Source organism: Cydia strobilella, chromosome 6 (genome assembly GCF_947568885.1).
Source record: "Cydia strobilella chromosome 6, ilCydStro3.1, whole genome shotgun sequence".
In the NCBI taxonomy this organism is placed as follows: Eukaryota; Metazoa; Arthropoda; class Insecta; order Lepidoptera; family Tortricidae; genus Cydia; species Cydia strobilella.
The window spans coordinates 1306872-1330682 of NC_086046.1; the positions used below are offsets into that span (position 1 = coordinate 1306872).

General features: G+C 39.0%; 1 protein-coding gene across 1 annotated transcript in view; it reads left to right on the forward strand.

The window, feature by feature from the left end:
• The window catches only part of LOC134741941 (uncharacterized), a 29236-nt gene that overhangs the window by 192 nt on the left and 5233 nt on the right, over nt 1-23811 (forward strand). The gene's annotated exons all lie outside the window — the stretch shown is intronic.

Here is a 23811-nt window from a genome sequence, read left to right on the forward strand (position 1 = left end):
AAACAGGACCCTATTAATAAGACTCCGCTGTCCGTCCGTCTGTCTGTCTGTCTGTCCGTCTGTCACCAGGCTGTATCTCATGAACCGTGATAGTTAGACAGTTGAAATTTTCATAGATGATGTATTTCTGTTGCCGCTATAACAACAAATACTAAAAACAGAATAAAATAAATATTTAAGTGGGGCTCCCATACAACAAACGTGATTTTTTTGCCGTTTTTTGCGTAATGGTACGGAACCCTTCAAGCGCGAGTATTATACATATAAACCTTCCTCTTGAATCACTATCTATTAAAAAAAACCGGCCAAGTGCGAGTCGGACTCGCGTTCCAAGGGTTCCGTACATTACACAATTTAAACAATGTATTTTTTATGTGAAACATGAGTGAAATGTCTTTAAAAAACCCGTAGGGGTCGGATCAAAAACCGGATCGGATAATTAAGTCCGACTCACGCTTGACTGCAATTTCTAATAGGTTTTCCTGTAATCTATAGGTAAAGATCTATTTTGTGTATTTTTACAAAATTTTAGACCCAGTTGTTTCGGAGATAAAGGGGGAACGGTCATTTTTTGCCTATTTTCTTAAATAACTTCTAAATTGTTTATCCTAAAATTATAAAAAATATATATTTGAGATTCTCACAATGAGCTCTTTCATTTGATATATAACACGATATAGTTTGAAAAACTTTAATTTTTAATTTTATCATTTAATCCCCAAAAGTGGCCCCCATGTCTAAAATTAATTTGTTTACGTTACATGTCCGTCTTTTGTACCAAATTTCAATTTAATTGGTCCAGTAGTTTCGGAGAAAATAGACGGTGACAGACGGACAGACAGACAGAAGCACGAGTGATCCTATAAGGGTTCCGTTTTTTCCTTTTGAGGTACGGAACCCTAAAAAACCGCATCAAAATCCGTTGGGTAGTTTTGAAGATCTAAGCATACATAGGGACAGACAGACAGCAGGAAGCGACTTTGTTTTATTACTATGTAGTGATAGTTTTCAGTGGATTTTAAATAACTTCTTACGATTTACGAATAGGACGATTTTCATCCCCTGTACGGGATCTTTGGGCAATAACCGTGAAAATCGAAGTTAGTACATTTTGAGCAACTATCTCTGTCACGCGTTTATTGGAGTAATAGAAAAAGAAGCAATTTTCGAACTTTCGAACGGTGTTCGTGGTAAGTTATCTCTATATATAATTACTGCCTTTTACCCGCGACTTCGTCTGCTTGGAGTTAGTTATTTGGGTAGCTTATTTTTATCCAATCTGCTTTTTATCGATTTCCCATACAAACTTCCACCCCTTTTCACCCCGTTAAAGGATGAGTTCTGGGATAAAAATGTCCTTCCCCGGGACTCCAACTATCTCCATACCAAATTTCAACTCAATCGGTTCAGCGGTCTAAGCGTGAAGAGGTAACAGACAGACAGATACACTTTCGCATTTATAATATTAGTATGGATTGCTATGGATAGTAACGAGCGTATAAGTGGACCTTAACTTCTACAATCCCAATGTCCATTTAAAAGGACAAATTTTATGTCTAAAATGCGGTAACTACATAAGTAAACAACGTAAAATATTTTAAACTCGATTTCACATTTTAAATCACGCATCAGTGACATTATAATTTCTTTATAAAGGTAGGTCTCATCGGAACATCAGCGCTGGATGTCGCCAGCATCACGCTGAGATGAGACCATTTCGGGGCACTTTCTCCTTCCTATGTTTTCTGTTATAATTTATCTTGTGTTTGTGCTTACGAATAAATTTATATTCTATTCTAACCTATAAAAACATGTTACAACTAGTCTTTAAACCATGTGGACTGAAGTAAATATCCATGTTTATCCGCATTACCGTTTCAGTGTTTATGAGGCGTCGCGTGCGCATACGGAAAGAAAGACAAACAACTGAAACCACTGTGATCTGGCGGCCAGTTCAAATTAACTTACACTTTGAAACAAAAATGATGCCATTTTGTTCCCCGTGCGCCTCGCTCGCTCGCACCAGTACATGTACGGACAAGTACAAGCGAATTGCACGCGCGAATGATAATTTGTTGGGGTCAAATCGTCAGCTAATGAGGTCATTGACCTTCGTTTGATCCGTGAAAGCTACACTGTAGGATTTATTCGGGAAAATTAATTAACACGCATGTCCTTCACAATTTGTAATCGCATAGGAAATTAGATAATTAGTACATTTAGTACAAATTCATCGTGTCCTAGACATGATGCAATGTTATTTAGTTCGATATAACTCCTTGTCACTCAAGGATAATACTAATAAAGGAGAAAATTCGTTAAAAAAATTGTTCATTGTTATAGATAGATACATAGATAGATAAACCATTTTTTCTACTCGTCGAGTATAATCTGTGTATTACGACTTCACATGCAACACTACAACCTTACTCTTTTCAACGTTGGATAGTCTATGGCACTTCCGACTCGAGCATAAGAATTTTATCGATACGGTTTAGTCAATTATAAAAATTTTGAAAATAGAACTAAAACATTTCAGTAAAATATTTCTTGTTTAAGAAGACTCGATTCAATGCAAATTAGTCTACTTAAACACGCTGCTGCGTCGTATCTGCTTTGTGATTGGTTGGCCAACAATTGCTTCATAAGTCATAAACGCGCATGTGACACCCTTCATATAGCAACATCCATATCCTACGAAAACCGCTTAGCGTTGCTTGTTAGTCTCCATAGGCTACGGTGGCCAAAATCGAGAAAAAAACTGTCTTAAAATTGAATTTAGCGCGGAGCAGGTACCAGGGTCTCATGAGTTACGATACGAGGAGGTGTCGTTGACCAACCCGCCGGGGGCGCCGGGCCCGGCGGCCGGTGCGCGTACGAGTATGAAGGTATCGCGGGTCGCGGCAGCTCGCGTATCTTAGCTGTATACTTTTGGTTTGTTTACTTAAGTATATGATTCTACTAGTTGAAAGTATATTTTTTTGTCTCGTAGAAAAAGTATTGTATACAATAGTGACATAATCAAGCTTTTCAATCTCGTACCTTAACTTAAGCAACTCAGCAAGCTTCGTTGCTTAAACATGGTACTCGACTGAAAAGCTCTCTATTATATCACGATTGTATAAAATACTATATTCGTTTGCCACAATACACACATATAAAACAAACCGGCCAAGTGCGAGTCGGACTCGCCCACCGAGGGTTCCGTACTTTTTAGTATTTGTTGTTATAGCGGCAACAGAAATACATCATCTCTGAAAATTTCCACTGTCTAGCTGTCACGGTACATGCAATGAGACGGACAGCGGCGCCTTTAGTAATAGGGTCCCGTTTTTACCCTTTGGGTACGGAACCCTTCGTGCGTGAGTCCGACTCGCACTTGGCCGGTTTTTAAATAAAACTACTTGTATTCTCATATTCTGATTCTAATAAAATTGGAGACTAAAAAGACGTGTCCAGGACGACCTCGATAAAAGGCACTAGAAATACGATTAAAATAATAGTGCAATATTCGCGTGTTGGAATTTGACATTTGCAGGCGTAAGTTTTGTAAAGTTCAAACGGACGACCTTGGCAAATGCTATTTCGGCAGTGAAATGTAGTGCTTTTTACAAAAAAATCGAAATTAAGTATTATTAAAAAAAAAGTCAAAAGCATTTGTCGAACATAGGTATACTAGCTTTTACCCGCGACTTCGTCGCGACTGCGTGGAATCAGTGACAGCAGCTAGAGTAAGTTTAGCGCCTGGATAAAGTGTAATAGCAAACATTCAATTTAAGCATAAGCTTTGTTTGACATCAATTATCAGGCAATTCATTAAATCTCTCAATTAAACCCCCCTGTTCACTCTCTGTAGGGATGATTTCCGACATAAAAACTATCCTATGTCCTTCCCCGGCACTCAAACTATCTCAATGCCAAATTGCAACTAAATCGGAGAGGTAACACTCAGACAGACAGACCGACTTCCGCATTTATAATATTAGCACAGGGCGGACACGCTATACATCAAAAATCACTTGCGTTTCTATGTGTGAACGGCACGACTGTACACGCATCATGCGTCATAGTGTGAGTAAGTTGCTTAAAAATAGTACTGAGCGGCCGGCAAACGGCCGTCAATCTGGTGTCGCGGGGCGAGGTAATTCGAGTCGGAGCGGGGCGGTGCGTGGCCGTTCTGTATGATAATACTATTACTTATTCTGTGATATTAGTATAGATAACAATTTCTGAAGCTATAAGAAGCGGCGGACACAATATTATAAATATTATAGGACAATCTTACACAGATCGAGCTAGTCCCACAGTACCCAAGCTCAATAAGGCTTTTGTACTGTTGGTACTATAGATGACGATAACTAGGTTAGGTATAAAGTTATGTATAAATACTAAACTTTTTTTTTAATGATGAATAGGCAGGCGTTTGACCACGATCCCACCTGATGGTAAGTGATGATGTGGTCTACGGTGGAGCACGCTTACCTATGAGATACCTATTAACTCTTGCCTAAACTAAACTAAACTTATACCTTTCGAGTTTCGACTATTAAAACGTGAATTTATATCACAATTTTTTTGTTGGATGTTTCTAAAATATGTTCCATTACTACATATTAGTATATATTTGGGCGTTTTCTAAATTAAATATTGAAAACCTGATTCTCACAGATCCTGGTGTTTTTGGGTTCTTTTAACTCAGAATCACGAGCATACTCAATCCAGATGATAAAAAAAGCCTCCCCAAAATTTGTATGAAAATTGTATATTCCAAATATTCCACTACGTCACAGAATAAGTAATAGTATTATTATACAGAACGGCCACGCACCGCCCCGCTCCGACTCGAATTACCACGCCCCGCGACACCAGATTGACGGCCGTTTGCCAGCCGCTCAGTACTATTTTTAAGCAACTTACTCACACTATGACGCATGATGCGTGTACAGACGCGCCGTTCACACATAGAAACGCAAGTGATTTTTGATGTATAGCGTGTCCTCCCTGTGACTACGTCACGCAAGCGAGAAAATTGTTCACACTAAAACGTGATGTAATGGAAAGGACATTTTGGGACATCTTTTTTTAATGGCAGGATGGAGAATGCTGTCGATTCTGAGTAGAATGAGCCCAAGAATGTCCAAATTTGAAAGAATCAGGTTTTTAATATTTATTTTAGCCCGCCCATTTTCTACCGCGTGGAATGTACAGGATGGATACATTAAAGGGTACGGTCGGCATTCGCACATTTCCTAATACAACGCATGCATTGTAAATTCTTACAGTTTTTACAATTGTTCTTACGGCTCAGTGTTACAACGACTTTAAGTATATTCGGACGAATAACTATTAAGTTGTGTTAGTTAAGTTTGTGCGAATTTAGTGTGTGCAGTGCCTAAAATACCTAGCACAAGTAGCGGAAATGCTTTTAAGGTGTGTATATTTATTTACTAGGTTTTATTAGTAGCTTCTATACGTGGATTCGTTTTCCATAGTTATCAAAACTGTTCTAGAACGGGATACTAATCAAGTTTATGTCTAAGTACATGACAATTGTATATTTTTCATTCAACTACGTATTTTTTATGGGATTGAGTAACAAGCTATTTAAACATACTAACTGACAGTAAGTAATACAATTATGTTTTATTGAAAAAACTTTTTGTATTAACATAATGTCTTGAAATTGACTTCCTGAATATCTGCCCCAAATTTTATCTACCGGAATTTTTAATGTATTGTATGAAATGTATTGACAAGCGCGTAACTTTTGAGTAACACTAGACCCTACTCATAGTGTTGTGTTCCTGCCGGTAAGTAAGGTTGCCAGAGCTCAACGAGGGAGAGGAGTGTTAGGGTCGGCAACGCGCGTGTAATATCTCCGGTGTTGCAGGCGTCCATAATAGGCTACGGTAACTGCTTACCATCAGGCGGGCCGTATGCTTGATTGCCACCGACGTAGTATAAAAAAAAACGAGTAATTACCAAAAAAGTATATTTTATGAGAATTGAAGTATGACATAAGATCATTAAGGAATATAATAACCAAAATAAAACCATTGATTTGCTACTTAAAAAGAGGCGCAAACACAACTTAAGTAATTCTTAAACTGAATAAGTAAACTATTTTTAAATCACATTTAGAAACGGGTCTATCGCGAATTTATTTTGTTACCTTTATTTACCGACGTCACACAAATCTCTGTTTTGACATTTTGCTGGGACGTCAGTTAGCCGCGACCACGACCAGTGAAACCTGCCGGGCTATGATGCTTTGTCACCATTTCATTTATCATTGTATAAGTGAAAAGACGGCATATCTGATAAGTGATTTAATTCGGTATAAAGTCGCGAGGATAACGTATAAGTGACAAATGATAGCGATGAGGTTTTGAAAAATGAATTTTAAGCTCGATGACTTAAGGTGTATTTTAAAGAATAGATTGTTAAATCACATTCTACCACTTATCCATGTATAAATGACATAGACAGTTATAAATTATCCATGGTTTGAGCTTTTGAAAAATCAATTCTAAACAAGTTTACTTAAAGTGTATTTTGATGAATATTTGGCTAAATGACATCCTATCACTTATCTATGTACATGTGATATTGATAGTTAAAAATTATCCATGGTGTAAGCTTTTGAAAAATAAACTCTAATTGAGTTTATTTAAGGCGTTTATTAAAGTAAAACTTTTATACCGTCGCCTCAAATTTAACCGTCTTTAGCATGTCGCATTACAGCAGTAGTAAAATTCTACTTTAATCATATAATATATATGTAAAAATGTTCTTTTAAAATGGAAATATGCAATGTAAGAATTTTGTGCTACGGTTTGAAATTGTGTTACGATTACGACCCTATCGAATTCATTGTTTACCGATGTCCCCGAAGGCGCCTGTAAAAAACTAGGCCTACCCATTGGAGTGCCGGCTTTCGCCTGCCGTAAGGCCCCTTTCGTTTCGACGCCCCGTCTGAGGCCTAGCGCTCCGGCTCCGACCAAGTCCCCGCTGCCGCCGCTAGTCGCGACGGTGCACCGTGCACCACACATCGAGAGAGTATCGACTCTGCAGTATCGTGCCAGACGTTAATTGTGAATTGTTTAGTTATACGTAATTATATACTGTGGTTTGTGTTTGTTATTTGATATAAGTTTCTCATTTACTATGTTACTATTTTATGGTGTTAGATGCAATGAGTTCTCTGTCTGAGTCGTCGTGCCCCTTACTGTCTTGACTCGTCGCGAGTGTTCACATCCCGAGGTCTTAAGTCGCATATTACTCGTAAACACAAAGATGTTCCCCACCTTATGCCTCCGCAACCCGCCGGCGAGGCCTCTGTTCGCTTTAATATCACACCACCAGCTCCAGCTTCACAAACACATAGCTGTAGCCTGGACCAACTTGTTTCATTAAGGGTCGGTGCGAGTTTTTCCCCACATTCCAAATGGAGCGAGGAGTATCGCCGCTAGTAACTGATGTAGTATCATTGATAATTGCATTACAATTAATGGATTGAACGAATGGTTCGCCCTCCTATCTTTTTCCTACAGAGCCCTACGAACGCCTGTATCAGAATAAGCAGGATTTCTTACCGCCATGCCATTTTAAATGCGTCTATCTTTCTCAAACATGCATGAATTAGGTATTTTTTTTAGTAACTAGCTTTTACATGTGACTCTGATCCTATTAGCACATGCTTTTAGGGGTAAAAGCTATCCTATATGTTCATCTTATGAATGATACTTTTTGTTCCGCCATGTAAACAGTAATCTTCATTTAAGAGTCCCGGGCAAGCTCGGCCGAATTTCACCTTCCCATACAAGCGGAGTTTCGTTCTCATTTTAAAACTAAGTGTTGGATTTTAATCAAACCTTGCATATTCGATAACATGAGGTATATCTAGGTCTGTAATTAGTTTATATAGCTCTCGTAAACGTAAACGAAATAGAGCAAAAACAAGTTTTCTATAAAAAACTTATATTCGCTGTATTTTTTTTACTATGGTATCTGAAGCTACATAAACTAATTACAGCCGGGCTAGCACATGTTTGGCGCGAGAGTATCTCGTCACGGCATAGAATACCCGACCCCCTTTAATTCATACAGAAAGACGGGTAGTCTATATATATATATATCTATGCGAGATACTGTCGCGTCAATCATTAGGTAAGGGAAGTTAGCTAAAATTACGGCATAATTAATGGAAGACTTTTTTAAATTGGGATATATCAACCCTCCCCCCTCTGCGTCACACACCCCCCCCCCCCCCACCGGGCCCGGGCCCGTAACCCGGTTTTTCTCAATTTTTAAGGAAACCGTTCAAGATACAGAAAAAATGTGTAGAAACGAAGTGATCCTTAATAAATTTGCTATTAATCTCTTATACACACCACAGTGCTATCACTTATAGTTTTTGTGCAATCTGTCACCAAAGATGCAAATTTTTTAGCATTTAACGTTTTTTTTTCTTTTTTAAGATAACTTTTCTCAAAAAATACTCACGATATCGCCCAATTTTGTTTTATTTAAGTAAATAGTTAATATGTTCTTTAAAACGAAGTATTATTTATTATTAAACTCCTTCATTTGACGATTTTATGCCATTTTGAAAATACATCCTCGTCAAACATATTCAAAGTCAGCGAATATCCTTATTAACCACTTGTCTGTATGAAACGGACCCTTACCGAAATTCATACCTAAAGCACAACCCGAGGGTGAACCCACGATTTTCGACCACCACATACATATGAAAAGTAATGAGCGAAAGAGATAAAGAAAGTTGGATTTTGCTCTTTACGAATGGGAAACGTAAACATTTCAAAAGTTCCCTACGTGTGTCCAATGTATATGGTTCCGTGGTTACTTTTTAGGTTTCCGTACCCAAAGTGTAAAAACGGGACTCTATTACTAATAATCTACTGTCCGTCTGTCTGTCACCAGGCTGTATCTCATAAACCATGATGACAACACGTGCGCTTGTTTTTTAAGAAATTCAGCACCTGAATAGATATTCAGGTCAATTTGGTATAAATTCAGATATTCTTTGTCAAATAAACTGGTCAGAATGTCTATCCTACCTATTCATAAACTTTGTCTTAAACTGAAACTGAAAAGTCCAGACTCAAGGTTTGTCAGAGAGCAATGGAACGCAGCATGCTAGATGTTCGTAGAACCGACCAACCGAGCATATTACATATAAACACCGCACTGCGATCCAAAACCGGTATTGTGGATGTGGGCATGAAGGTCGCAAAGCTATAAGTGGGCTAAATGGGGCTGGGCAGGGCACGTTGGCCGAATTAACGAACTAGCCACATACTGGATCCCACAGGATGGACCTCGAAGCAGAGGAAGACCAAAATAGAGATGGCAGGACACTTATTTAGAAAAGAAGTGGGAGTGTGCATTGGACAATTTGGATAGGACTAAATAGCGGTGAGAGGGAAGGCCTTTGCCGAGCAGTGGAACACTCTTATATATGTATAGGCTAGTAAAAAAAACACACAAAATAGGTGACATAGACAATAAAACAATTGCGATTGGTCTAAATTAATTCCGTGACCATAAGTGCTGAATATCTGAAAAAAAGGCATAGAGCATGTCGGGCCATGCTCATTGTAGGGCTCCGTAGTTACCCGTCCGTCACAATAGGCTGCCTTGAATGGAGCCTATTAGTAAGTAACAACATAACATAACAGGCAAAAGGGAGTAGGTGCATACCTTCGTAACGCTTTGTACATAGGTACGTCTTTTTACTAAGAAGGGAAGTTTTAGCGATAAGTCAAAAACGACTTTTCATTGAATGTCTTTCTACAGCTCTACATTCACGATATTTTTTTTTGTTTTGAACCCATGGTTCAAATGATACATAAGTCTAGATATTTAACTCCAAAAACTGGTATATTTCGCAATTTATATTCCACAAGTCTTTTTCGCTGATCTTAGCAGAACAAACGAAAGATGTACTATCCTCACAAAAAGACCTTAAACCAAACTTCACGGTAGAATATGATGGAACTTGCATTAATTCTAACTTAAGATCACATCAATGTTCATATTCTGACAAATAAATACTTTTCACTTCATTTCATTTCAAATCCCCTTCTAGTATTCAAGTCCATGTGTTTCCACTTATCGTGCCCAGTGAGCACTACGATAAATTAATCAAAGGCTAGCCGTCAAAAATCGACTATATGTCTAATTATCCAACAATCGTAGCCATTTACCGGCTATTGCTGTCAAAGTGGACAAAAGTGTATAAAAATGTATAAATCTGGACAAGTGTCATATATATCATTTAACTTATCCACTTATCATCAAATTTTAAGGTGGAAATTTAGACAAATGACATATTATCCAACGACCATGTTATGCAGTATATCATTTACCGGCTATCGTTGTCAAAAGTGGATAAGACGTCAAAACTGGATAAAATGTCAGTTTTATCATCATTTATACAGCTATATCATTTATACAGTCGAGCATCATAGCCCGGCTGTGTCGAAACGTCGGTAAATAAAGGTAACAAAATAAATTCGCGATAGACCCGTTTCTAAATGTGATTTAAAATGTGTTCAAACCGCGAAAGTTTTAAATGTTATAAACTATTTTTATTTGTTTTTTATTTTATTTTATTTAGTTACTTTATTTGTACACAGTGTACAAATTGTGTAGTGTTTTTTGCTGGTTTATATTGACGAAGCCTGCGTTGTGGATTTTGCTTCTGTCTTATACTTTTTGCTTAGTGAAATGAATAATTAAACAAATTTGTACAATTCAATTTGTTCATTTCCATCTAATTACGTTTCCTTGCGCTTGCTTGAATGAGTAAAATACTTAAAATCAAATAGATAAGATTCACACATAATTAATAAAACCACTGTTTCAATAGAATGTTTAAACTGTAAATCCCAAAATTTTTTACCATTTCATTTTCTGTCATGTTTTGACATTAGCGTACTTATACACGTTTCCTGTAACAGGAGCATTAAATTGAACTGGAGGCTGTACGCCTCAAACTGATCAACATTTGTTCAGCAACTTAAAATTATGAAATTTTTAGATTATACCTTTTTCATACTAATTAATTTCATTGCGTTTTTTGCGAATTTTAATGTTAAAGTTCCAACAAGGGCTGAATTGACCGAAGGTCTTGAAGCACCAATGTCTGATGAAAATGACATCATATGGTACACAGACGGGTCCAAGACAGATTCTGATACTGGGGCAGGCATTTATGCAAATGACTTTAGTAGTAGCATAAGCATGGGCAATTACGCCACTGTCTTCCAAGCCGAGACATACGCTATAATTGCCTGTGCACATGAGAATATAGTTAGGCAAACCCAAGGGAAGAATATTTATATTCTCAGCGACAGTCAAGCTGCACTCAAAGCGCTCAAGGCGCCTAGAGTGGACTCTAGACTGGTATACAATGGCATCCAAGCTCTGAACAAGCTTGGAAGGCAAAACAAAGTGCAACTGGTGTGGATCCCAGGGCACGAGGGATTCATGGGCAATGAAAATGCAGATGAACTTGCCAGAGCCGGATCTGCAAACAACCTTATAGGTCCGGAACCATTCGTGGGGCTCTCACAGGGAACCATCACAACGGCTATCAAAGACCTTACTAAGACCAAACACCAGGAAGAATGGGACAGTCTGACGGGTCTAAAGCACTCAAAGCTCTTTGTACAAGGGGTAGACTCTGGTTGGAGCAAAAAGCTTTGGAAACTTAGCAAGCGGCAACTCCAAATAATAACGGGGGTGTTTACTAGCCATTACGGGGTCAAGGGAATCCTGGCCAAGATGGGGCACGCTGACAACACCGATTGTCGTATGTGTGGCGAAGAGGAAGAGACAATAGAACACCTTATGTGTGAATGACACGCCCTCGCCAGACAAAGGATGAAGGACTTTGGAACAGGCTACCTGGTACCAAAGGAATTCAAAAAGCTACCCATAAGGTCCATCATCCGGCATATGGAGATGGTGGGGAAGGCTCTTGAGAAGCGGACGGATCTTTCCTAGGGGGTAACTGCACAAAAGATCCCTATGGGTCGAAGTGTATCCGTAAGGGCCCCAGAAACTATAAGATAAGATACGTATTGGCGTTAAGTGTCATTATGTTTGGGATTGAGTTTCCAAAACGTCCCGCTTGGCGCGCTGTGCAAAATCTTATACAAAAATAGACATAACGCAAACGCGAACGCACGTCATACTATAAAATTTACACTAGTTGTTTGAGGCACATCAACCAATTTGAATGTATGAACCTTCTCGTACCGCGTTTGCCACGTAATATACCAGTATTTTGTACGACTCATTAGCCAAATCTATATTTGGCCGGACACGAACTCCCGACCCGCGTAACGAAGCATAACCACTAGACCAACCGCAGCAAGTTGCCGAAAACTGGAAAACCTACTTTGTAAGTCCGAATAGAATGCGCTTGAACTCGTAATGACCTAATGTTTGCGATATAAATGCACATTATTATAGAATACCACTGATATTAGCTGCATTACTATGATTACACAGTAGGAAGCCTTAAGGTACCGTTCGGATTGAGACTACATTGTATTGCAACGCGACATTACTGCTGCAAATGTAAAAATAAAAGTAAAGCAGCGGTCTAATCGCATAGAGGCATGTAAAAAGGTCTCCATCGTTCCATCAGCTCAAAGTACTTGGTACAAAAAATATCAAATACAATTGGCTTACTAAGACAAAGTCCTTAGTTAAGTAAATCCATGTTAAAAACTAGATTTAGAGAATATCTTCTCAATTTATCATGATTATAAGTCGGACTTACCTAATTAGAAAGTGAAAAATAATGTAAACAAACAAATTAATTTCGTAGCCTATTGCACACTTGAAGGGAAATTTTACACATGTCAATAGTTAATACGCTTGAATATTTTATTCAAATTATAAATATCAGTTCTAATATGAATTGCTCTAATAAGTTGTTTGCAGAAATCGCGAAGCGTCTGGTTGACGTAACTGGTGACCGAAGAGCTGGCGGCTTTCTCGCACAACGTATCAGCATTGCGATACAGCGGGGAAATGCCGCCAGCATCCTTGGTACAATGCCTCAAGGGCCTATTTTAGATTTAAGCTAGTTATTAATTTCGTTTACGTAGTACCACTGTATATATATCTTTGATTGCTCTTGGATATAGAACGTTCAATTCTCATTTCACTCTTCTTCTTGAAATAAATGGGTTCCATAAAATTTATAATGATTTCGCCAACGTCAAAAGTGTGGTCGTATAGCATCAGGTTATTTGTTAATCGATTTTAGTGAAGTGATATCTGAACTGAACTTTACAAATAGCCATATGTTGACTTGAATGGTTAATGGTTTACGCGTTTCAAGATTATTTTTTCTTAACTGCACACTTCCAAGTTAGTCCAGTGAATAAGGTAATACAACTTTTAACAAAACAACAAAAATTATTCTTCAGATTCGAGTATTCGAGGATCTGGCAGACCACGTCGGCGATGGCGAGACGAGTTAGACTCCTTTTTAGGGTTCCGTACCCAAAGGGTAAAAACGGGACCCTACTACTAAGACTCCGCTGTCCGTCTGTCTGTCACAGGCTGTATCTCATGAACCGTGATAGCTAGACAATTGAAATTTTCACACATATGATGTATTTCTGTTGCGGCTATAACAACAAATACTAAAAAGTACGGAACCCTCGGTGCGCGAGTCCGACTCGCACTTGGCCGGTTTTTAAAGGAATGGCCAGAGACTGCACAGGATCGGCAAGACTGGAAAAAGTGGGGGAGGCCTTTGCCCAGCAGTGGGACATTACAGGCTCCTAATAATAATAATTGTTGAGACGAGTTAGCCGTTTTAAAGTTCAACAGAACCCTAGTTTCTGGTGTTTTGTTGAACTTTAAAACGGCGAACTCGTACTCGTACTGAAAATGGAAATCATCTACATTTTACCAAGTAGTTTAGGAGCCTACTGTGTCCCACGGGCAAAGCCTTCCCTTCTCTTTTTCCACTCGTCTCTGTTAAGCGCTATACCTGGCCAGCCTCTCAAAAAGGAGTCCAAGTTATCCCACCATCGCCGACGAGATCTGCCGGATCCCCGGTTAGGCTCCTGGGGCTCCCACTCCGTGGTTAACTTGACCCACAAGTCCTCCGTCACCAAGTAGTTTGTCAATGTTAAATTGACAATGACACCGCTCGCATCAACAGCATGTAGTAATGCTGCAACAGCAAGGCAGCTGCAGACGCCATCCAAATGCAACCTTTTTTCCGTGGTAGTTACATCGTATAAAACAGGATGCCTTAAGGAAGCTATGTATCATTGCACTCGTAATGCACTCCATTAGCGTAATTACCCATTAAAGGCGGAGTTGAATCGATAACAGATAATAAGATAATAACTGATAAGGATATTCTTATCCTTAGGAAATGCTTTAAATTCGGCGATTCTTCCGTTTGAACGTACCTACCGGCTTTTTCCCAGCGAACTGAAACGGAGGGCAATCAATGCAATGATCTAGTGATAACTATTTTATTTACTGTAATAAAATATCAAGACAAAAATAGCAAATTATCTACACAACTAGGGAACAAATACAACTTATTTTGTGAAATATTTATAGCCTATCCTTTCGAAGATAGCATACCTACACCAGAGAATTTGGGACGGGTACCCGAGTGGTCTAGTGGTCAGGGCGTAAGCCGCGTAAGCTGAAGATGCGGGTTTGATTCCCGCCTCAGCCACAGGTAGACTTGGTCACGTTTTCTTTAGTGTATGATATCTATTTCATGTTTATAAATTACCTACACCTTTTCATCTTTAGAAATCTTTAGATAAAGAGTCCTCAACTGTGCTTATGTCCAGAAACTTCCTGTCTCGCACAGGTAAACTGTAAAATAAACTGTCGCCCGCGGGATTTTCGGACCGATACGAGCTTCAAACTTTCAAGAAAAGAACGTACTCCCATCTTAAAGGCTGGCGCGGATGACGGTTTTTGCTTACCATCAGCTGATTCGTCTACTCGTTTGCCTCCTATATCATTTATTAAAAAACCGGACTCGCCCACCGAGGGTTCCGTACTTTTTAGTATTTGTTGTTATAGCGGCAACAGAAATACATCTGTGAAAATTTCAACTGTCTAGCTATCACGGTTCATGAGATACAGCCTGGTGACAGACAGACGGACAGACAGACAGTGGAGTCTTAGTAATAGGGTCCCGTTTTTTTGGGTACGGAACCCTAAAAAGCAGTAGGTACAGTAGAAGTCGGTGACGTCAACTGTAGCAGTGTCTAGGTCTTCTTCTTTGCCTGTCCCTCTTCAGTCTTCCCAGTTTACAAATAATGCTTTACAGAGCCTATGTAGTTATCAATTACCTGTCAAGAGCGATATTTGATACTGCTAATACGAGTGTTTCATTACTCCGTTGACCTTTGCAACATGATAAGCGATAAATATTATGTACCACGCTTCGACGCTTCGGTACTAGGGTAGGTTATACGAGTACTACATATAAGATTTATTTTGTGATTATGATTGCCATATCATCATCATCATGTCAGCCGATAGACGTCCACTGCTGGACATAGGCCTCCCCCAAGGCTCGCCACTCCGACCGATCCTGTGCCGCTCGCATCCACCGAATTCCCGCGACCTTTGCCAGGTCGTCGCTCCACCTCGTTGGAGGCCTACCGGCAGTTCGTCTTCCGGTACGCGGACGCCACTCCAGAACCTTCCGGCCCCACCGGCCATCCATATGCCATATGTACATATTTAAATATACAAAGGTCGGGTGTCCGGACATCACCCTATATCCTGACATGTCCTAAAGGGCATTTATTCAAAGATCCAGGAAGATAGAGAGTAAGAGTAGAGAAGAAGTATCAAAACGGCCATTGAATCACTTATTCTAAAACGATTCGTGAGCTACTAAGTATACTTCGTTTTTAGTATTCCGTGCAAAACTGTTCACGGAACATTTATGGGATCACTTCGGTCTTGCAAATCATTTAAATGAGTTTTTCTCAGAGACCGTTTTACGTAGATACCTAAAATTTGGAACTGTTAAGCAATTACCACTACTAATATTGTAAATAAGTCAAAACCTTTTCTTATTTTTTAGCATTAGAATGAATTCAATGAATTCAAGATACATTTTGCCTTTTTGTTTCGCGTTTGTCCATGTGCGATTGTATGTATGTTAACACTTTGTTGCACATAAGACAGGTTAATAATTTGTAGGTATTGTCATTTTCACTAGGCCCTCACGGGTGTCTTATATCGTCGCTACTCAACAATCATTTGATGGAAATGTCGCTTTTCTTTCATTCGGAATACGGGTGTTTTTGTCATCAAATGAGTGTTGCAGATACGAGGTTAAGTAAGTATAGCGGCGAATATGTCTGAAGATATTCTTACGATCTATATATACCTTAGTATTGGTAGTGTAAAGCGATCGATTAATGAGCTATAACTGGAGCGACATGAGGAATGCAATGAACTTTACGACTGAATGCGCACGCGCAGTAATAGCGGCGCGGCACGTCACAATGGCCAGTTGGTCAATCCGGAGTTAGGGTTACGTACCCCCTTAAGGCTACAAGAAAATCGATAGGTACAACACCGCTACAAAAGTGTATATCCACTTTATGAATGGAGTTATGCACTTTTACAGCTCACTTTATCTAATTATCTGCGACGGCATATTGTCACGGGCTTAGTTACCTGTGGTCACCTCTACAACCTTAAAGGATTGTCGCAGGCACTAGTTTTATTAATCTGTCATATGAATCTGACCTTCCAACCCAGAGGGAAAACTACATAGGTCTTATTGGATATTCCGGTTAGTGCGATTTCGTAAAGAGGTTTTAACAGAAAAAGAACTAGTTAACATACTTTGATGGTGTGACATAAAATTTCTAATGCTAACGCTACAGGAAGGGCAGAATTAAGGGTAACGTTTTTTGCAAACTGTATAAAATATAACAACCGCTCAAATTCAAAATTTCAGTCCTTAAAATCCTCCGTAAGAGATCAACGAAAGACTAAACCATAATAATGTGCAAAAATGTATAAGTACAATAAACAAATGCCTTACATATCATACACTAGAGACCCGCCCCGGCTTCGCACGGGTTACACAAAACCTCAAATTATTCGCCTAAACCTTCCTCAAGAATCACTATTGATAGGTGAAAACCGAGTTTATCGCGAACATACAAACAGACAGACGCGTCGGGACACTTTGTTTTATAAGGTGTAGTGATATCATACCATTATACAATTGGCCGCGTCAAAGTGAATATTTATTTTAGGTTAATGCTAAACAATTGAGGCCATTATAGATAAAAGTGTCCATTATACCTCATTGCAGCTAATTTGAAACATAACTGTTGCATAAAACGCACTGGAAGTATCCGCAATTTGCGTATACATTATGCATGATATTGTAACTCTATTATGTGAAATGACTGAGTTAACTGTACTGTCATCATAAATAAATAAATATAGGACATTCTTACACAGATTGACTAAGTCCCACAGTAAGCTCAAGAAGGCTTGTGTTGTGGGTACTTAGACAACGATATATATAATATACAAATACATAAATACATAGAAAACACCCAAGACTCAGGAACAAATATCTGTGCTCATCACACAAATAAATGCCCTTACCGGGATTCGAACCCAGGACCATCGGCTTCACAGGCAGGGTCACTACCCACTAGGCCAGACCGGTCGTCAAAAATAATATAAGCAAACCGAACTAATATTTTATGCTATTGTGTATTCCTACTAATGTGTTTGGTTAACTGGATGTTTCTTCCTTCATCACTAAAAAGGCCCATATGACTATCAGTCCGCCGGACGATATCGGCCTGTCAGTTGTTCGGAACTGTCAAATTTTTGTTCTAACTGACAGGCCGATATCGTCCGGCGGACTGATAGTCAGTGGGCCCCTTAAAAAGGCCCACATGACTATCAGTCCGCCGGACGATATCGGTCAGTTGTTCGGAACTGTCTGTTCGGAACTATATAACTGACAGGCCGATATCTTCCGGCGGACTGATAATCACCGGGCCCCTGAAACGGCTGTACTTTCAATGAAATTTGGCACACAATGTGTAAATTATAACCTTGAAAGGGACATAAGATACTTTTTATCCCAGATTAATCCCCTAAGAGGGTAAGGGAATGGGGGTCACTAACAAGAACAGAGGCTATTCGTTCTCTATAATAATATAAAACGGGGCTTAAATCGGGGATTAGAAATGATTGCGGACAAGTTTTGTAATTATATCACATTTTGCTGCTGACTTCATACGCCCGGCAGCACTGTAGTAAACACATTTGAGAAATAGATGAAGGGTGTCAATGTGTTTACCACGGTTACTTAATTTAATGTAATTTTTTGTTGTTAATGTTTGTGTTTTGTTTAATGTTTGTATTATGTACTTATGAGTCACAGATACCCGAAATAAATGAATTTTAATTTTATTTTAATTTTTGGTCGCTTTTTTTGGGACCTATGAATTAGCCGTTGCAGATGTTTTCAGCTTGCTGGTTGGTAGGTACTGTAATCTAGATCAGTAGTCACCAAACATTTTTAATATTTGCAATTTTTATAATTATCTCGCTTTCAAAGATATGTTAATGCACCTCGTACGGAACCTGACGTGTAAACAGCACTCGTGCACGTATCATACCCATACTGTAACGATTGGCACAAAAACAGTGGCACATTATGCAATACGAACAATGCGCGTTGCGGCTTAGCCTATCATTTGCAAATGTCATTGCAGTATTAAACACAATAAGTTTTTGGCAAAAAAAAAGGTACAAGCTTTTATAGCTGACTGTACTTTTCTTTCCACAGGCAACTAATTTCAGGCTCAACTAGGGTTACCAGATGCCAGGAATTTTCCTGACAAGTCAGGAATTTTCGTATTTTGTGAGGAATGCGGACGGAACACGAAAATGTCAGGATTTTTTTGAATTAATAGATTTTCGTAATTATGAATGAACAGATCTTTACTCAGGCATACATACATAAATGTTTTATCGAAATCATGTCTCCCCCCCCAGTTCTAAAAACCCCAAACAGATTGGGTTGTTTTATCACAGAGTTCCTATAGCCACCTCCGGTTTCCATCATCAGATCATCCGCTGGATGCGGGTGGCGCAAGACCGGTCATTGTGGCACTCTTTGTCCTATGTCCAGCAGTGGACGTCCTGGAGTGGTGGTGGAGTGGATGATGATTCTGTATTTTACCTTCCTACACATACAAAATATGTGCAATATCGCCGAAATTGCAAATAAGATAAGCAACAATTACTTATTACAAATTCGGATGAAATCCTAAAAATTAATTGTAGGCCAATGTTAAAGATTACACCTAACACCTAACTAACTAGACATGAAGAAAAGAATATGCAAAACAATTTAAATTAAACCAAGCAATCAGATGCTATCGTTGGACGAACAAATTTGCATGTAATAAATACTTACAAAAGGATATTGTGAAAGGTATGTTATGAATAATTTTCGGATTTCGTGAAGTTAGTGACCAATTATTATTAGGCACGATTCATTTATTTGCTTACTTATTATGATACTTATATATATTAATAAAAATACCAATTATACTTTGCACCATTTCATCAAATATTAACAAAGACATCACCCGCTTCAACGCTGCTGCAGTCGCAATAAATATGATGTAACTTTTTCGCTATATTAAATCTGTATGAAATTTAATCATGCTCTATTCATTCAACTTTAACGTCTAACTTATCGTCTGATAGTATAGGTATTATGCCAGTACGTATTGTGCGTGGTAGTTATGCCAGTCTGTCGGAAATAGACAAAAGGTGCCAGACCGTGGAATTAGATATTAGATTATTTAGCTAACTCGACCGCGAAAGTAAAATAGAGTCACACCAAGATAGCTCTGCAGCGATTTTGATAGCAAATCTATAAAATTCATCATCATCATCATGTCAGCCGATAGACGTCCACTGCTGGACATAGGCCTCCCCCAAGGCTCGCCACTCCGACCGATCCTGTGCCGCTCGCAACCACCGAATTCCCGCGACCTTCATCAGGTCGTCGCTCCATCTCGTTGGAGGCCTACCGGCAGTTCGTACGCGGACGCCACTCCAGAACCTTCCGGCCCCACCGGCCATCAGTTCTGCGAGCAATGTGCCCCGCCCACTGCCACTCCATCACTGCCATCTATAAAATTATGACGTTTAAAATAACACTTGCACAGTGTGATTTCGATATCGCTGCAGAGTTATCTTGGTCTGACTTTAAGTTTATTTGCTTATTTATTAGTTAAACCTGACGGGCTAATCAGTGTTGTATTAATAGGTACTTATGACTAACATGCATTAATTTAATGAATGAACTTAATAAATAAGTGTATGATCAACTAGATAAATATCAAAAACTGTAATAGATGTCATATATTAAAGAAAAAGTGACGAAGTCCTCCAGTGGTGAAGGCCGGATTCGAACCGGCGTCTTTAGCCATGAACCCCTAGGCCACCCCGCCAAGGCGGTGCCCGTCCGAATTTCTCGACTATATGCCATCTTAGTAAGACTAGGCGTCTTTGACCAGCTCTAAGGGCAAGCAGTGCGCGCTTGCACCTCCTAAACGAACTCCTTAAAACACAAATCAAAATATTTAATAAAATAATTTGATTTGTTCCCAAACTTGATCATATAGATAAATATCGTTTTATAGTAGCTACTTATACCCTCAAAACAAGACTAATTATTGAGCTTAGTGTGACAATAGATTCATCATTCAATTCGTGTGAGATTGTCTCATAATATTTAATTTATTTATTCAGTTCCACTCTTAGCTCCGTCACATAAAGCATTAAACATAAGTGACTGTCAATATCGTTGACAAAATGAGTTCTAATGGCTACAGCAATGCGACAACCACAAAGCAATGTATCAAAGAAATTGGCACCGACATCGCGTGAGTTAATTAATAACAACGCGGCAGCAGTAAAGGTGACATTCGGATGTCAACTGCGGCGTCGTTATTGCCGCCGCTACTATATCTGTCAATTTCCTTGATTGAATGAATTTTATTCGTCGGCGCCGTATTACTGCCGCGATAACGACGCTCATTCTGTCACTTATTTAATCAAGGAAATTGATACAGTGACGGCAACAACGACGCCGCAACCGTGCAGCTGTAGACTGTAGTTGACATCCGAATGTCACCTTAAAATTGCAACAGAACCCCTAGTGTAAGTTACAACAACAGAACCCCTAGTGTAAATTACAACAGAACCCCCCCTAGTGTAAATTACAACAGAACCCCTAGTGTAAATTGCAACAGAACCCCTAGTGTAAATTACAACAGAACCCCTAGTGTAAATTACAACAGAACCCATAGTGTAAATTACAACAGAACCCCCAGTGTAAATTGCAACAGAACCCCTAGTGTAAATTGCAACAGAACCCCTAGTGTAAATTACAACAGAACCCCTAGTGTAAATTGCAACAGAGCCCCTATTTAGTGTAAATTGCAACAGAGCCCGTTTTGTACGGGATTTTGAACAGTGCGCCAAGCGGGACGTTTTGGAAACTTAAAATCCCATACAAAATTACACTTAACGCAAACGTACGTCACGTCTCGCTATCGAATGAAATTGCACGGTTCTACAGTCACCATTCGAAAGTAACCTTTAAGAACTTGATTTCATTGAGTTGTGAATAAACGATATACGGTGTGTTGATTTCTTTCGTATAATTTGAATTGAATATAAAAAGTAATGCAGGTACATATGGAACGGGTATCACGATCTAAGTGTTTTTTTACGCATGCGTGCCGAGAAAAGTAAGCGATATGTGCGTTTAAATAAAGTCGTCAATATTATTGAACTTGCAAAAAATTTAAACAAATATGACAGTTTTTGTTACCGTTTGACACATAACCTAACATTTTTACGAAGGTTATTTTCCCTAAAGTAAGTAAAAAAAAAACATAAGAGCTCTGCTCTTATTGGTGGTGTAATCGCCAATCCGGTCTTTCTTGGGTCTTTTGATTTCCCCATACGACGCATTTTTTTTTTCACTGCCAAAATATGTAATATGTAATTCTAGGTTTTCTTTTCCTTGTGGTCTTTTCTATTCTGCCTTCCAGAATGTTTAGGAAAAAGCCGTCGTGTCAGGTGTCCTAACATCTTGCCTCTCCTATTCCTTATGGTACTTATTTAATAAGCATCACTTTTCTCCTACCATAGTTACTGCGCTAGAGCGTTAGAGCGCTGCATGGTGGCCTAGCGGTAAGAGCATGCGACTTTTAATCCGGAGGTCGCGGGTTCTAACCCCGGCTCGTACCAATGAGTTTTTCGGAACTTATGTACGAAATATCATTTGATATTTACCAGTCGCTTTTCGGTGAAGGAAAACATCGTGCGGAAACCGGACTGATCCTAACAAGGCCTAGTTCCCCCTCTGGGTTGGAAGATCAGATGGCAGTCGCTCTCGTAAAAACTAGTGCCTACGTCAATTAGGATTAGTTGTCAAGCGGACCCCAGGCTCCCAGCCGTCGTGGCAAAATGCCGGGATAACGCGAGGAAGAAGAGAAGTTACTCAAAACATTTGTCTTCCTTTCCGTCGATCTAATCCTTTCCATCCTCCTATTATTATTTCATTTCAGCATAGTTCACTGTTATTGTTACCTATTGTATATTATAGACAATCATTATAGTTTTTTACCGGAATTTCAGTAATGCACTTTTTTCACACAACGCACGGCCTTAAAATTAGTATACGGCAATGATAAAATTAACACTGGTTACACAGATTAGCCACAGAGGAAAACAAAAGCTGCACAACAATGACTGTTAAATAATCGTTACGTCAGGGTTAGGGATTGTTTGGGTAAATCGTTGCATCTTCGCACGTCCCAAATTGAAACTATTGAAAGTCAATGTCGATGGGGTTTTTAAATCCCATTGTGATTCGTGATAAGGATAGCATGCATGTCAATAACCTCTGTACCATGGAGACTGTATAAAGGAGCCAAATCTCTATGTATAAAAAGTGTCCAACAAAAAACAGTAATTAGGCGGCGCCCCATACACCGAAATACTACCAAAAACAACCTACGTAATTTGGTCGGGTTATTTGTTGCCTTATATGGTTCATCTTATACTCATGTCCCAGAGCCTAACTAGCGCCACCGGAGAGATTAGGAACTATTATTTAAAGCTTAACGCGGTCACTTTTACAACAATTCTGCCATAAGAGATTTCGATCCTTTCTATACCATCCATACTCTGTACTTTTAGTTTTTGACAGGTTGCATGTCTATTTATAATTCTAATAGCGTCCATAAATTATGTATAGGTAACATTCAAAAATTACATTAACACGGCCTTGTAAGGATGCCATGACGACGCGGCGCACTGTTGCAAAAAAATTTGATAAAGAATCATGGCTTGCATATCAATAGACTTTCATGCGTGTTTAGTTTGAGATTATATCTATTCTTATTTGTGACGTGCTCATGCAATTAGAAATTATAATCTTCTCAATTAGTGTGGCGATTAATATTACACTTATTTGTAGACGATATGGTCGAATTTCGCAAATTTTTACACGATTGCCCAAAAGAAGGGGTGTATTGTTTTCAGGATTAATGTTTGTATGCGAGTTTCTTTATTCCACCATAACTTCTAAATTCCTTAACCGATTTAGATGTATGATATATCATTAGAATCCTTACGTCATCCCGGGTGACATAGGCTATGTTACGTCATAATAAAATC